This window comes from Mytilus californianus, unplaced genomic scaffold (genome assembly GCF_021869535.1).
Source record: "Mytilus californianus isolate M0D057914Y unplaced genomic scaffold, xbMytCali1.0.p SCAF_1, whole genome shotgun sequence".
Lineage (NCBI taxonomy): Eukaryota > Metazoa > Mollusca > Bivalvia > Mytilida > Mytilidae > Mytilus > Mytilus californianus.
In genome coordinates, this window is record NW_026262581.1 from 123,287,186 (window position 1) to 123,301,808 (window position 14,623).

Sequence of the window (14,623 nt, forward strand, 5' to 3'; positions counted from 1 at the left end):
TATATGAATTCAGCTTATATATGAATTCAATAGCAATATTAATGTATCAAAAGAATGAATTTCCTTGTTATGAAAAAATGGATTTTGTCTTGTTATAAGATATATATAGGCATATATTTTGGATTTTTTTTTTAAATTTCATACTTATATGTTTTTATATGTTTTTAAATGTCTGTGATAGTGTTGATCAGGATTAAACACGTGTTACTATATGATCCAATCGCAGCTTATGTATGCAGGCGCTGCTGGAATGTTGCTACATAGAAATGGAAAGTTCACAATTGGGAAGCTGAAATCATCTGTTTTGTCGTAAAGTTTTGTTTTCAACCGACCATCATTGTCAATTTATAGATGTAAGTCAAGATATGAGGCAGACTTAGCTGTATCTGTTGTATCCTTTCTTTCAAGTCTGACGGGATAGATGCGTATGTATATATGTCTCTGTTGTGGGTTAAATCCGGAGGTCCAAATTGGTCGGTAATCTATATACTTATTTCATTATTTACTTGACTCGTTTAGAACTGAATTCATGTGTTGAATGTTTCCTATGCACATTTTAACCCGTCAGGGTTTTACTTTTGACTATGGCTGCGATTACCCGCAAAAAGTAACAATAAAAAATAATTATTGTTTACTAATTGCCGAAAAAAAATTCCGGACAGGGACACGACTTCATATGGAAATTGCAGGCAACAATAATATCATTTTTATTGTTACCTTCAATTATTGTTACCCGCTATGGAGAAGACTTCATAAGTCTGTTTGACTTGTGTCTCATCCAATTTGTGTTTATGCAAATAAAATATGTTTAAACTATTGTTACCCGCAAAATATGGTCAGGCAGGTACCAATCTAAACATGTTTGATATGCGAACGATCTGTTAAGTAAATTTAAACAAGTACATGATTAATCTTCATGTGTACTGACCAATATGACATTCACTTTTGCCAACGAGGTTTTTCTGCTCAATTGTTCAATACTTTTAACAGAGACATATAATACAATTGCTCAGTGTTTGTTTACATTTCAGTCTATAGAAGAATTTCAGGCATTTTGTAAAATGCCTGAAAAAAAGTCAAGATATAAAAGCCTGAATCTGATATTCCTTTTTGAAAATGCCTAAAGTTTCAGGCTTTTTACTTGGGACATTAAGTATTAATATAATCTGGGACATAACATATTAGTAAAATCTGGGACTATTATACTAGTGATCACTAGTATATCACTAGTATAATAGAGGAGGGTGACACACTTTTGGGATTTGGGATATAGGGGGTAAAAAAATGTGGGATCTGGGAAAAAGAAGGAAATAAAAGAAGGAAGTGGGATATGACCATAATGTTGGATGTGGGAAAAACTCACAAAAAAAATGAAAAAAAAAATGGTGAAAATGCATGAATGGTCATGATGTGTCTGATAGGTGGTGTCCCCAGTCATGGAGTCGAATACAGCATATTATATATAAAGATCTACATTTTTGAATTTGCTGTTTCTTTCTCTTCAGTATGTACAGAACTTATGAAAAACCCACATCTTTGCCATATCTATAGTTCACGAATCCAGGTTGTTACTACGAACGCCCTGAAGGATTGGTGCATGTTAAGGCAGTTGTGAAAATGCCAATAATCAAAGAAATCAAAATCACTCAAGCTGATATTTACGCTTTTCAGATATTTCTTCCTATAATTATCCAAGGGTGTTCTATCTGATAGAACACTCTTGGATAATTATAGAAAGAAATATCTGAAAAGCGTAAAACAACTCTCTGTTAGACAACAGAACACCAAATTCAAAGCGGGAACACTTTCATTGTATGCCGATATCTGAAAGAGACACAAAGTGTTGATACAATTGACTTTGAAAAATTGTTGATTGATGAAAAAGAAATTGGTGAACAAGCATCAAATATAATGTTTCCAACTGGAACATTGTAACTTCTGTCTGTTGAAGTGGAATCTAATCAACAAAAAAGAAAGAAGGATATGCGACTTAATTATATTCAAAACCACTATAGAAACACCTGTTGGATCGGACGATGTACGTGGGGATATGTTTGTAAATTCTCCAGGAAACCCCTTTATTTGTAAAACTATTAACTGTATGACAATTAGCATAGACCATGTGGTGAAGGAACTATATCTGAATTCAGTATATCTGAACTTCTTTACGAGGAACTTATTGGAAAACCCCAGGACAAAAACAGCAGTGGAGACGAACAGCTAGGATGCCCGGAAAACATCAACGCAGTTATGGGGATAACACAGTCTTCCGGGACACGACAAAGACGGACACCAAGTTATTTAAAAGACTATTTTGCTTAAAAAAATAATCAATGATCATCAATCAATGTTTTTTTTAAATTTATTATTGGCCATTTCAGATCACTTTATTTGTTAATTATCGTGTCCCGGAATGTTATAATATCTCCATATTTGTGTTGCTGTCTTCATCGTGTTTGAATTTACTGTTTTGTTGTATAGGGGTTTTCCAATAAGAGTCAATAAGTTCCTCTTAAAGAATTTTAGAAAAACTAACAGTGTTTCATTTACATTCACATTTAGCTTCACATTCAGAGATAGTTCCTTCACCACATGGTCTTTGCTAATTGTCATACAGTGTTACAAACAGAGAGACGGTATTCCTGGAGAATTCACAAACTTCGTCCGTTTAAAAGGTGTTTGTTCCATGGTTTTGCATATATTTAGGTGGCATTTTCTATGTTTTTTATTGTTGATTAAATTCCTTACTTCAACAGACAGTAGTATCAACGTACCAATTGGAATCATTATGGCAGTGTCTGCGCGTACCCGCATGCGGGTACGAATAGTCAAATTGCCATTCGTAGGCTACGCGTACCCACATCCAGTTTTATAATAAAATGCCATCGAATCGGGAATGAAACGTGAAATATATACAGAAATTATCGATAATATGGGGATTTCGTGTAGAACAAGTGAGGAGTATGAAAAATAATAGTTTCAAATTTTATTTATTAGTTATTAATATAAAACATTGCAAATTAAATGCACACTCAGTCTGATAATAATGCCCCCCGAGTTCAATTTTCTATTTCTGTTTTCTTTTTACTTATTTTGCTATTTTTCCTTTTTTATTATTATTATCAATGTGCCACCCGCATTAAAAAAAAATGAAAATATCAGCATGAAAACTTTAAATAGTGAATACATAATGCGAAGGCATATATTATACATGTTATAGGACTACCATGACTACCTGTAAACATGAAAAAAAATTTAATACTATTATTAAATGTAAATTCATATTTAAAGACTTAAATTTTACTGAATTTGAAAAGTGCCTATATGAGATTTAAAAATAATCTTTGAGTAAAATGTAAAACAGAAACTGAAATTTTAAAAACATCTTAAACGACTAAAATTAAAGCTTGGGTGTCTATATAAAAATTAACCCGAATAATTCAGTCCCTCTCCGTGATCGACTCTCCAACTCGCGAGGAGTTATGTTTTAAATATCCAATAGGATTGTTTTGGGACATATTTCATTTATTAATGAAGCTTCTAGAAGATTATGGGCATTGGCCTTTGTTTTATCAGAAATAATGTATAAGGCCTTTTTCCTGTCGAACTTGTTGAGAATTTTTTGCCTCCGTGAATACAGGAAAAAATTATTCTGTTAAACTTTAACATGTTTAATTCCTCTTTTATTTTTGTGTTTCCAGTTCTTCTTTTCTCTGCAGCTGCAATTGACTCCGAGTTTCTTTTATACAATTTTGTAAAATTAATCGACTGATAGTTTTGAACAAATTGTTCCAATTCATGATAACTTTGAAATGTCTTCCCCACATATCACTCTCTTCCATTTTAAGAATATATATTAACTGAGAAAAACTGTTCACTTACCTATATATAAATATTTATGAAACTTCTAAGTAGTTTTAATCAATTTATTCACTAATTGCGATAATTTCCGTATATATTTCACGTTTCATTCCCGATCCGATGCCATTTTATTATAAAACCAGATGCGGGTACGCGTAGCCTACGAACGGCAATTTGGCTATTCGTACCCATATGCGGGTACGCGCAGACACTGCCAATCATTATTGGTCATGCTTGTACACCAGTAATTCTTGTTCATCAATTAACAGTATTGTTCATCAATTAACAGTATTGTTCATCAATATTGTATCACACTTTGTGTCTGATATGAAGATCCCCTGCTTTGGGTTTTGTGTTCAGATAAGTTTTGTGTTCTGTTAACTAAACGGGAGTTGCTTAAAGCATTGAAGGCATTTATTTTCATAGTCATCCGGGAGTGCTTTATCAACTTTGGTGGTTTTTTTTCCTATTATTTTGTTCACAAAAGCCTTAAATTGTCACGGAATAGAAGTTCCTTCATAATATAAGTTCCAAATGGAAACAATATTCTGGAATATTATTTCAACTGGAATAAATATTACAGTGAATGTTCCTAACGGAATAAATGGTATAGAATATTTGTTCTAACAGGAACAGATATTATGACCGGCATTGTTTATAACAAAGTTTCCAGTGGAACTTCTGTTAGGCGGAACAAATATACGTTGACAAATTGACATTGTTTCTTGAGGTTGTAGTAAGAATCTGGACCAGTAAAGTATAGGCAGAGACATATATACACAGAGATTGGCAACTGTAACAGTGGTCAGCGAAATCCAATTAAAAACACGCGTCACACGAGACTTTAACGAGATCGCCATTTTGCATCTGATCATGACAAGTTCATGGACCTAAACGGAACCTTACTCAATTCAAGACAAAACCAACATGATAGAATATTAAAAGAGTTTGTCAAAGACTATGATCTACACCAACTAGATACTGATGATCACCTACACTCTTTCTTTCATCATAATGGAAAATCTACGTCTAAAATAGACTACATCCTGTCATCAAATAGCAACCTTATCCACTCTATTCAAACTCTCTCTCAAGATGCAATAAATTTATCAGCCCATGTACCAGTCAAGGCTCTTTTAACACTTCAAGCTGACAAGCAAAAACTAAAAAAATCATCAAATTTCAGCAACGAGGTACTGCATAAAACAGAATGGGAAAAATGTGTACCAACAATTTACAGTGAAGCAGTGAAAAAATCTTTAGACCAAAATAAAAATCGAAAAGTAACAACGGAAGACCAAACAACTAATCTGATAGATGCAATTAAACAAGCTGCAAGGAAAACAATTCCGACAAAAACTCTGAAAATCCGCGGCCCAAGACTAAAAGTTTCGCAACATGCAAAAAAGTTGCTAACGATTAGTAAGCAGAAACACAGGATATGGGACCTACATGGAAGAAAGAGAGGTGAGGACACTTGTTTTTTGGAACTGAAGGAAGCAAAAAGAAATGTTAGAAAAAGATTACGGCAAGAGAGAGCAGCTGAATGTAAAGAATTTTATAAAAAACTGGAAAGTGAACCCAACTCTAAAAATTTCTACAGATTAATACGCAGAAATACAAACAGCACTAAAGAACTTGCTACAACCATACTATATGATGATCATGAACTCACCGATCCAGAAGAACAAAGGGAGGCAATGGCAAAATATTTTCAAAATTTAGCAACACCTAAGGACGATTCTGACTTTGATGAAAATTTCCTAAATAACTGCCAATTCCGCTGTGAAATTATAAAAGAAATCTGTAGCTTATCTGATTTCAGTTCAGACAAATTCAACCCCGCCGAAATTTCAGAGGCAATATCAAATCTGAACAATGGAAAGGCATGCGATGAATATGGGCTTTCTGCTGAACACTTCAAATCTGCTAAAGAGGTTGTTGTTCCGTATCTTGTTTCTCTATTTAATCAAATTTTGGCTGAGAAAAAAGTACCAATCCAATTCAAAACCGGTATTCTTAATGCAGTATGCAAGAAAAATAAAGATGACAAAATACTTGATAACTACAGAGGCATCACCATCTCGTCAATTATTGGAAAAATTTTTGAACATGTTATCCTTAATAGAATACTTCCGAAATTAGATAAACAATCAGAATTACAATTTGGCTTCACAAGTGGCCTCTCACCAGCAATGGCAGCACTACTAGTCTCTGAATCGGAACTTATATCAAAAAATCAAAAATCTAAATTAATTTTTGGACTTCTGGACTCACAAAAGGCATTTGATGTTGTTCATCATGATATTCTTCTCGACAAGTTATTTGACCAAAATATTGATCCAGATATTTGGGAAATCATTTTTGATATGTACAACAACCTTACCTCTAAAGTTAAATGGAAAAACGGATTTAGTAACAGCTTCCCTGTAGGGCAAGGAGTCCGCCAAGGAGGAATTCTATCCACCCATTTGTACAAACTGTACATTAACGACCTACTTACAGAACTTGAAGAGAATGGTATGGGCCAGTACATCGGCACAAACTTTACGGGATGTCCAACCTGTGCAGATGATATTATACTTTTGTCATCAACTGAAGAAGAAATGCAATCTATGCTAGATACATCTAAAAGATACTCAGACAAACATAGATACAAGATCCATCCAACCAAAAGCGTTATAATTAATAAATATAGTAACTCAAAAACAACGAAGAGTGAAGTTCAATTCAAACTCGATGATAAAAACATGCCATCAGCCAATCAAGGTACACATCTGGGTATCATAAGAGCAATTAAAGACCAAAATAAAACAAACATCCAGGACAGAATTAGCTTAGCCAGAAGGACAGCCTATTCTCTTATGAACGTTGGAGTACATGGTACAAACGGATTAAACCCTAAAACTTCTTATATGATATACAGAGTATACGTTCTACCAAGGCTACTTTACAGCCTGGAAGTTCTGCCACTAAATAATGGGGACATTAAGTTGCTAAGAGATTTCCACGTGAATTTTTTGAGACAAATACAAGCTCTTCCCTCACGGACAGCAATTTCAGCAGTATACTTACTCTTGGGTGCGCTCCCCATAGAGGCAGAAATTCACAAAAGAGTTCTTAGCCTGTTCCACTCCATCTTTTCATCTAATAACGAGAATCTAAAAAAGGCTCTAGAGAGGCAATATGTCCTGCAAACACATGAACTAACTTTCCTTAACAGAGTAGCAGATCTTTTATACATGTATAATCTTCCTCCATGGACTTATCTGAAAGATCAATTGCCATCAAAGTTATCATGGAAATGCAAGGCAAGAGAAGCAATAAACAACTACTGGAAAGTGAATCTTCAAAGGGACGCCAATAGCAAAACAACACTAAAATTTCTCTGTATCCCTAATTTAGACATTGGAAAACCTCATACTATCTGGAATAGTCTACCACCAAATATTGGCGAACTCAGGAAAGCAACAATAAAAGCAAGGCTATGCACAGGGACATATATATTTCAATCACAGAAAGCTCGTTTCTCAAATATTAACCTTGATGCAACTTGCCCAATTTGTCAACTGGAAGAAGAAGATATCATCCATTTTCTCACTCGCTGTCCCGTTCTGGAAGGCATACGCAGAGAATCTCTAAGTGTTATCAAAAGAATTACCATCAGTAAAATTGGGCTAGGAAACTGGAATTCCAACTTTCACGAGAGAACTTGTATTGCCCAACTAATTTTGGATTGTCAGCAACTGGCTCTAAACAATATTCTCCCTCATGATAACCTTTTTCTTAATTCAATAGAAGAATTAAGCAGGAACTTATGTTATAGACTCCATCTAAAAAGAGTGTCTTCTCTTAATGTCTAGTTGTCATAAGGTCAGTGTGGTTGTACCGCGCTAAACCTTAAACAACTATCTTCAACTTCATAAAATAAAATATGGCTTTTTTCTCCAATCTAAGGAATAATCATTTATGCTTCTTCGACAGTACAACTAGGTCAGTGTGGTTGTTCCGCGCTAAACCTAACATCAATCATTTACACAGAATTAAATGCTGCGAAAATCTAAATGTTCAAATCTTCATTTAATTTAGGTTAATATGGCTGTTCCGCGCTATACCTTCAATTGCTTTCTTTAACTCCGTAAAATGAAACAACTGAAACAACGTTTATCTTTAATCTAAAGTCATCATAAAGGTTTTTGGACAGAGCAACTAGGTCAGTGTGGGTGTTCCGCGCTAAACCTATCAATCCTTTACGTAAAATTAAATGCTGAGAAAATCCATGAAATTTTAGAATAACTGGTCAGTGTGGTTGTGCCGCGCTATACCTATAGTTGGAATAAATGTACATGTTTATCGTTAGCTTTAATACCCAGTAGCTTCACATATATATATATATAACAGATAGATAATGGCTATGCATAATTAGATCGCTTAGGACATATAAGCTTATATGCATGATTTTGTTGATTTTATATCGCCTAGTAGTGCTCATAGACAGATGTAGTAACTCCAGCATGTAGCAGGCAGGAAGCTGAAAACTCGTTATTTTTTACCTTTAAGTAACATTGTTTAGTAAATGTAAAGATTTTTTACTATAATGCATGCCCTGTAAATAATATTCAAAACTTTTTTATTTTTAAAAATTTTATTAATAACTTTTAAACTGTGACCCATTTTTAATGTACATAGAAGTTATTATTAGTATCTTTGCAGGGATTTAACTGTACATAATGTTATTTTTAAATAGTTAGGTATTCACTTAATAATTTTTATAAGGATTAACCAACCTGAATTCAGTAAGGTTGGTGTACTCCAACTATTGGAGGAAGATATAGAGGAAAGAAGAAGAAGTTCACCACCGCTTCGATTTTTATTTTGCATCAAGCTTTTCAAAACAGCATAATGTAAGTATATATTTCAATTTCGTAAATTATTTACCTTGTTTTATTCAGTTTGTAGTAATTGTTAGTTAAAATATTGTGACGATTAACGTTTTATTGTGGTCAATAATAAGGGGAAAGCTTGGCCGACTGGACGTTATGAAAATTTTTTACACGGACGTATTTTTTATTAAAACCTTTTCATTCGAAAAGGAATAAAACCATTTATGAGATGAATCACTTTTCCCAAGATATACTGGTTTTGTGTAAATATGTTGAATTTTTCATTAAATCACCCACTTTGATGCAATTTACAATTAAAATTCAGTATTCTCGCTGTCGGCCACGTTCAATTTTTAAAATATAAAGACAGGCCCCTGTCCATGTCTACAGTCAATAAACTTTTCCATCTTTAGAGAATAATTATTCCCAGCACATGAATTACTTTCTTATGACATACTGGATTTGTGTATAACAGTTGTTTTTTACATATTTTCACCCACTTTGATGCAATTTACAATTAAAAATGACCATTCAAGCTGTCGGCCATTTTCATTCTCTTCAATATAAAGACAGGCCCCTGTCCATGTCTACAGTCAATAAACTTTTCCATCTTTAGAGAATAATTATTCCCAGCACATGAATTACTTTCTTATGACATACTGGATTTGTATATAACAGTTGTTTTTTCCATATTTTCACCAGCTTTGATGCAATTTACAATTAAAAATGACCATTCAAGCTGTCGGCCATTTTCATTCTCTTCAATATAAAGACAGGTCCCTGTCCATGTCTACAGTCAATAAACTTTTCCATCTTTAGAGAATAATTATTCCCAGCACATGAATTACTTTCTTATGACATACTGGATTTGTGTATAACAGTTGTTTTTTCCATATTTTCACCAGCTTTGATGCAATTTACAATTAAAAATGACCATTCAAGCTGTCAGCCATTTTCATTCTCTTCAATATAAAGACAGGCACCTGTCCATGGCTACAGTTTATAAAATTGTCCATCTTTAAAGAACAAATGTACCCATCACCATTGATCACAGGAATTACTTTCCTAAGTCATACCGGTTTTGTGTATATAAATTGTTTTTTTCATTATTTCCACCACTTTGATGACATTTACAAGTTTATATACATGTATATTTACATTCAGTATCTGACAGCATTTTTTTTTAACAGGATCCTGCATGTTATAAAAGAACAAAGATGTTGATCAAATTTACCTAACAGTGCAGCATACAAGAGATGTAATATCATACATGTGCTGAATGTAGGACTCCCTAGCCTTTCTGATTGAAAAAAAAAGATTCCCTGGTAGACAAGAACAACTATTAGTGATGACTTTTTTCAAATGTTACTGCACAGTCATGTAGTGGACCGATTACATGTACTACTATCAATGTGATACTAAAAAATGGTTTTGTAAGAGAGAAAATGACATGTGCTTATCCTGACTGTGAAAACACCACATTATTGTAGTTCAAATATCATAGTTCATATGCCAAACTTGATGTACATGTGTATGCGATTTTTGTGCAAGTGATGGTGACATCATTGAACTAAGAATAAATACAAGACTCTGCATTCAATCTATTGAATTTGAAACAGAAGTGGCAGTTGTGCAGAGACTATACGGATAAAAATGAAAATAAATATCTTGTGTTCAACTTCATTTGTCTTCTTTACGTTTACAAAGTATACATGTACATAATTTTTACATACATGTATAACACAATATGATGATGTAGTATGATTGCCAATGAGACAATGATTTACATGTATGACTATCATTGGAAGGCCACTCTATAATATCTTTGTATATCATGAGAATGGAAATGCTACCTTTGTAGCATAAAGGTAGCATAATGTAAAAAAGGGAAAATGTTCATTTATTCAACAACACTCCTGTGAATATATAACTTGACAGTACTAAAGGCAAAATATTTCGTTTCACAAATTCCTTCCTCTCCTCGGAAAATAACATATTTAATTGTTTACATGAAATGACAAAATGTGTAGAATAAGAAGCAAGAAATGTTTACTCTACTTGTACACTACTAGTCGCTCATATTAGTCATCATCTATGTTTGTTTCAGTCCTTTAGCAATGGTGCTTGTTTATATTTATCTGTTGTGTTGTGTTGTTTCAGTTTTACATGTCCTCATTCTGTGATCACTGTTTCACCTCGCCTATTTTGAAAAATGTTAATGCAAATATTTTCTGCAATAAATTGAAAAGGCACAGCTGCTATGACTATTCAGAAATGTGAGGTATATGTCAATGAGACAACAACCCAACGACAAAAATATTCTTTGCACATCTATGAATGTTTAAGAATTCTTGTGGAGGTCAAAAGCATATAACGTGTACTTATATATTGGTGACCTGGTACATGTATGTACCTATTGATGCATTTCGTCCTAAACATAAATTGTGTGAAGAGACCAAGCAGTTTATATGCTAATAAAAAAACTGATATTGCAATGAATTCCTGTATAACAAATTCCGGGAATGAGACACTATTTTATTTAAACCAGATGAGATATTAGTGGTAAAGGTTTAAACAGAAGCAGGAGATGTCAAGGGGCAATACAAAAAGTACAAGGTCGTGTAACACAGATAAAAAAATGACAAATGAAAAGAAAATAACAGCCCACATAGCACTGCACCGAAACATAAACCCACAAAAGATCAGATAAAACTTGTCTTCAATTTTAAATCTTTCTAATTTCAAACTCGAGTTTCACTACCCGATAGGAAAGAGTAAAGATAAGGATGTTGCAGTACTTCTGTGGTCTATGAAACAGAACATTAAAATTCTACAGTTCAGCAGAGCATTTTACTGCACTTATGATACACGTTGTTTTTAATCAGGGTCTGTGATATTAAGTCTATAAAAAACTACAAATAATGACAGATTCATATTCAATATTTCATGACAGCAAAAATAGTGATTTCGACAACACTGTACATAATGTACGTTCATTTAGGAAATTCATGCAAAGGTTCCACAAATAATGTAATTGTAGGTCAATCAAAAAGTAATCATTTAAATCCGTTTTCCACGAGACAAAATTCTACTGGCTACATATTTTTTTTATATACAAAAGTTGCTTTCTGATTTCTTTTTTTTTTTGACATGTTAAATGACTATTTTTGTTCCTGATTGAATACTATAGTAGAATGTAGGACAGTAAGTCACAGGACAAAAAGTCACAGACGAAAAGTCACAATTCAGTTTTGAGATTATTTTTCTCTGAACAAGAAAACACTAATTTTAAAAATAATTTTTTGATTTTTTATTGAACTATAATATATGAAGCAACTTTGTAATTAAAAATTTATTCAATAAATATCAATGATGATCAAATAATTGTTATGATAACAAAATGTCAAAGTGGTTTGGCACTTAAATGGCTTCATGGTGCCAAGAAATATATTATTTGCATGATTAAAATTTAATAATTTTTCATTTATCAAGGCTTATGAACAATTTCCTGAACTTAAAAATGAATAAATGTAAAAAAATATATTATTTGAAGATCTTTCTCTTATATAATCAAACAATTGTCAATACATTATTTGTGACTTTTTGTCCTATCCAATTTGTGACTTTATGTCCTGTGACTTTCTGTCCGTTTACCCTATTCATAGTATAGCCCAGTGTTTCTGTTAAAATAAAGTTCTGGTCATGGTTAAAATAATGTCAGAATTTGTTTAGTTGTAAAAACAATTACCAAGTAACAATCCACTTAGAACTTCACCTCCGGCAAAATTCAGGTGATCGGAGGGCAATAAATTTGCTTATCGCACACCTGTGAATCCACAGTCACAACTCTAAGGAAATAATGACCGGAAAATCGGACACACATAATTTCACTGTGTAATTTAGAAGCAAACTTTAGCAAAGAAATGTTTCTTGTAATATCATGATCATTACCAGATTTTACTTTTTAAATTAAAAGAAATGCCGAAAAAAAGAAAAAAATATTTTCTCAATCAAATACATTAAAAAAATATTATTATATAATATATTATTTCAAGTAGTTTTTTAGAAAAAGAATTTATTTGATCTGAAATAAGTTTTCCTATTACTTTCCTTGATTAGCTATCGAGGTTATTCATCCCTGACTTGTCTACATGTTGTAGAATAATTATCGACGAGAATCTCATTCCGGGCCGCGTTTTTTAACGGGATTTCACGGAGTTGCCAATCTCTGTGTATATATGTCTCTGGTATAGGTAAGGCAAATATGTGTTTATTCATAAGTTCTGTACATACTGAAGAACAAACAAGACAAGAAGACAGCTCTGGATGGCTCCAAATAGGGCATCATATGAAAAACCAAAATCTGGGATTTGGGGTGGGGTAAGACCTTTATCGGGACTCCGGGATCGGGTGTTTTTAAGTTCGGGATTTTGGGAATGATACTTTCGGGATCCGGGAATTCTTTTTTTCGAATTTCGGGATGTCGGGATTTAATTTTTTTTAAATTCGGGACCTCGGGATTCCATGTTTTTAAGCCCGGAATTTCGGGATCAGGATCCCTCCTACCACCCCCAAAAATAGTCTAAAAAATTTAGGAAGTGGGAAAAAAAAGAAGGATTTGGGAAATGAACATCCCTGTGTCACCCCCCTCATAATAGTCCCAGATTTTACAAATGTCTAAATTTAGAAAATCATGCCTGCAAGGATTTGTATAGTGAGATATTCACTATACAAATCCTTGATGCCTGTAACAGATATACATAATTTAATAAACAAACAAAAACTAAGAAAAAAGACAGTACTCTAATCGCTCTAGGGGTTGTAGCAAATTACAAAATTATTGACTTGCTTGTTTGAAGTCTTCAAGGGATCACGAAGAAGAAATAAATTCAAATTTAGCGCGTTTTTTTGTTGTTCGATTACCTCCCATTCTTGCCACGAATTCAGCATCCGGGCGATTCGTGTACCGGAAATTCATATTTTGACAGCATCTGCATCAGACAACAGATCGATTTTATTCCAAAGAGGCTGAGAAAACTGAAAAAATTAACGGTGTAAGGTACAAATAGAAAGCCTTTTTTTGTTTGTTTAAAATTAATCACAAAGATAAGATCTTGTAATGCCAACACATCCATTTCTAAAGCACCGTACATGAATAGCCATTCGAAAGTTGGACACAAGCCATCAAAATAATTTACGGTATCAAATGAGTAGCCTTTTCTCAAACGAATGATATTTTTCAGTGTTAAAAAACTAAAAATGCAGCAACTTTTACAAGATATGAATATTGTTAACCGATATAAAATTAGGGGTAACAACCACTTCGGCACAAAGACATTTATAGATCCTCTGACCCTGTTCAATAAGCAATACACCTTATCGCTATTTGTCCGCCATTACTGCATATCACAAAGGTTCCTGTAATATTTTGACGTCATAATAGAAAATATCTGACGCCACAATGTTGTATGATGTCAATACTCCTTATCGATTTTTTTGTCCACCATTACGGGACATCACAAAGGTTCCCATAAAATTTTGACGTCACAGTAGAAAATAACTGACGCCACAATGGAAAAGTGATTGTTGTATGACGTCAAATAGTTCCAAGTGGAGCAGGTTCTCGGGTCAAGCGGTGCAGATTTCCGAATAGCTATAAGGTGTATAGTTTAAGAGGCGCATATTTCAAAGCGACAAGGTCTATATTATTAGTAATATTGAGTATTAGGCACAGTATCTAGTCCAAATAATTGAGACGTCTTGAAAGGCTATTTTAATATTTTGCTGTGACCAGGGATCTCCATGACCTGTTTTATGATGGCGCATTGCCATCATTAAAATATCTTCCGCCACCGTCAAATGACCCCTGCCATTGTTAA

The 14,623-nt window shown here is 33.4% G+C and overlaps 2 protein-coding genes and 1 long non-coding RNA gene across 4 annotated transcripts in view; 2 read left to right on the top strand and 1 right to left on the bottom strand.

Moving 5' to 3' along the window:
• LOC127711841 (uncharacterized) overlaps positions 1–14,623 on the bottom strand; it is a 155,165-nt gene that overhangs the window by 55,063 nt on the left and 85,479 nt on the right. The window lies entirely within an intron of this gene.
• Positions 8,714–10,422, top strand: LOC127712897 (uncharacterized). The gene is made up of 2 exons (XR_007987343.1): positions 8,714–8,765; positions 9,935–10,422. It is a non-coding gene; the product is annotated as an uncharacterized LOC127712897 (long non-coding RNA).
• The window catches only part of LOC127712648 (ras-related protein Rab-3), a 56,138-nt gene continuing 55,195 nt past the window's right edge, over positions 13,681–14,623 (top strand). Inside the window, exon 1 of one of the 2 annotated variants that reach the window (XM_052219242.1) lies at positions 13,681–13,798. The gene's annotated coding sequence lies outside the window, so the exon portion shown is untranslated. Of the gene's footprint in view, positions 13,804–14,623 lie in introns of both variants that reach the window. The other variant, XM_052219252.1, reaches the window with a different exon arrangement.